Source organism: Parus major, chromosome 26 (genome assembly GCF_001522545.3).
Source record: "Parus major isolate Abel chromosome 26, Parus_major1.1, whole genome shotgun sequence".
Classification (NCBI taxonomy): Eukaryota; Metazoa; Chordata; class Aves; order Passeriformes; family Paridae; genus Parus; species Parus major.
In genome coordinates, this window is record NC_031795.1 from 5531841 (window position 1) to 5534078 (window position 2238).

Consider the following 2238-nt stretch of genomic DNA (forward strand, 5'->3'; position numbering starts at 1 on the left):
CCCATTCCCCATTCCCCATTCCCCATTCCCCATTCCCCATTCCCAGGGAAGGTGGAGATCTCCTTCCACGCAGGAAATGCAGCTGCAATTGGGAAATGTGCTGCGAGAGCAAAAAAATAAAGCTGTTTTCATGTAAATGTCCCCAGTAATAAAAGTGAATGAAGAAAGCAAAACATCCAAACAAGAAATAGTACATTTGTGCTAGAGAAGCAAAAATGATTCTAAAAAAGAGAGCTTTATCAACAATTTCCAGAAGGCATCGGCTGCTCCTTAATGCTCCTCGAGGAATAACACAGCTCCTGCTGGACCTGGGCTGCCTGCTGCCTCTGATCACAGGGCTCTGAACAAGCCAGCCTGGGTACAGCACACTTGAAAAACGTGAAACTTGTTTGTTTTCTCAAGCAAACACTGAGCTGCCTTTCTCCCCCCAAACCTGCTGTTCCTGCTGCATCTCCCTGGCAATGCCCACCCTGGGGCTGCTGGAATCAGCCTAAACCCAGCCCCACCCTGGCGTGGCCAAACCCCCCTCAAATCAAGGGCAAAGAATAAAAACCGTGCCCCGGGCGATGGGATGTGCTATGCTCCAAAATACACAATATTTAAACATATCCATGGGTTGATTGCTAACGCTGAAGGTCAGTGTTTATCTTGCTTTCTTTGCACTTTGGATTGCGAACCCTCAGCTGAACTCCCTGTGAAGTCAGGAGGTGCAGTTATCCCTTTTCCCAGCGGGAGCTCAGGGGCAGCCTGTGTGCCTTTGAAACTCCTCAGTCTCCTTCCCATTATACCTGGATATTCTAATTATTTATTTCTCAGTAACGAGACCGAGTTGCTGGTGTGACAGGCTCTGCACGAAGCAGGAAAGCAGAGAGGGTCACAGCCTGCTGCCCTGTGGCTCCAAAGCTCTGCACAACGCTTTAGCCCAAATAGACTCCAGACCTGCAATTGGTGTGAGAGCCAGAAGAAAGGAGGGAAACTCTGGTTTCATTCCAGCTCTGTTAGTCACTAATTTCAGCAGGGCCAGGGTACCCTTTGCGAGTGAGGAGCTCCAAGAGCACCAAAGGCAGTGGGGAGGGGAAGCAGGCAGAGGGATGCTCTGTTCTCCCTCCCACCCCTAACACCGCCTTTGGCAGCCAAAGAGCTCCGGGCTGGAGCCCCAGCAGTGCTCGTGTGGAGCTCCTTCATTTCCCCAGCTCCTCTTCCTCACCCTTCTCCATTTTTACCCTCCAGGGACCGGCCCTTGCTGTCCCCGGGGGTCTGTGGGTGCCATCCTCTCCAATTGACGATTGTAAATCCCGCTCTGAGCTGGTGACAATGGCCAATTTACGGTGACACCGCTTTTAAGGAGCTGGCAGGGGCAGAGGGACGGGACAATTCCCACCTCGGGTCCCCAGCCCCTCGTGCTGCTCTCCAGGATGCTCAGGCTGCTCTGCCCAAGGCCCGCAGGCAGGTTTATGAGATTAAAGCCCGCCACACAATAAATAATTTAGCAGCTAACCACAAGAAAACCTCTTCCCGTGCTGTATGGGAGCGAGGCTGTATGATGTGTACATTCATTTTAGATACACATTCATTTTAGATGGCTTTCATGTACACCGACCTGTTTGATGCAGAGCCGTGTCACCGAGCGAGGGGGAACAGCGGGAGAGGTGCGGGGCTGCCAGGGGCTGGAGGGACAATTGCTGATGAAGCCTCGTGCTAATTATTGCAGCCTTCCCTTGTGCTCCCCTTCTGCATCCCTGTCCAAGGAATCTAAACCCTCTGCGCCTCCACCGCTCCTGCCGGGCTCCCCAGTATGAACTGGGAGGGACTGGGGGCCTCTCCCTCAGCTCAGGAGCCGAGCCCATGGCAATGACAGCTTTGGGTCACCCTTGGGCGCTGCTCAGGGTTTTGCTGGGTGTTTTTGCCAGGTGACAGCCGGGACACCCATGGCCCTTCCACAGCCCCAGAGAATTCAGGTGCGAAATCCCCCGGGGTGCTGCAGGGCTTTCTGTCCCTCTCCTTCCCAGGCTGGGCTGGCTGCAGAGAGCTCCCCGAAGGACAGGCAGGGCTCTGCCTGTCCCAGCAGCTCGGCAGGAATGGCAAGAGGCTCCTGAGAGGCCGGGGAGGTGCGGGGATCATAACGGGAGTGGCGGAGCCGGGGATGCGGAGCCTGCCCGGCACAGCCGTGAGCGCGGGGCTGATGCTCCGGGGCTGATGCTCCGGGGCTGATGCTCCGGGGCTGATGCTCCGGGGCTG

At 55.4% G+C, this 2238-nt stretch overlaps 1 protein-coding gene across 2 annotated transcripts in view; it reads right to left on the reverse strand.

Annotated features, from left to right (window-relative positions):
* The window catches only part of PLXNA2 (plexin A2), a 146630-nt gene that overhangs the window by 116118 nt on the left and 28274 nt on the right, over positions 1-2238 (reverse strand). The gene's annotated exons all lie outside the window — the stretch shown is intronic.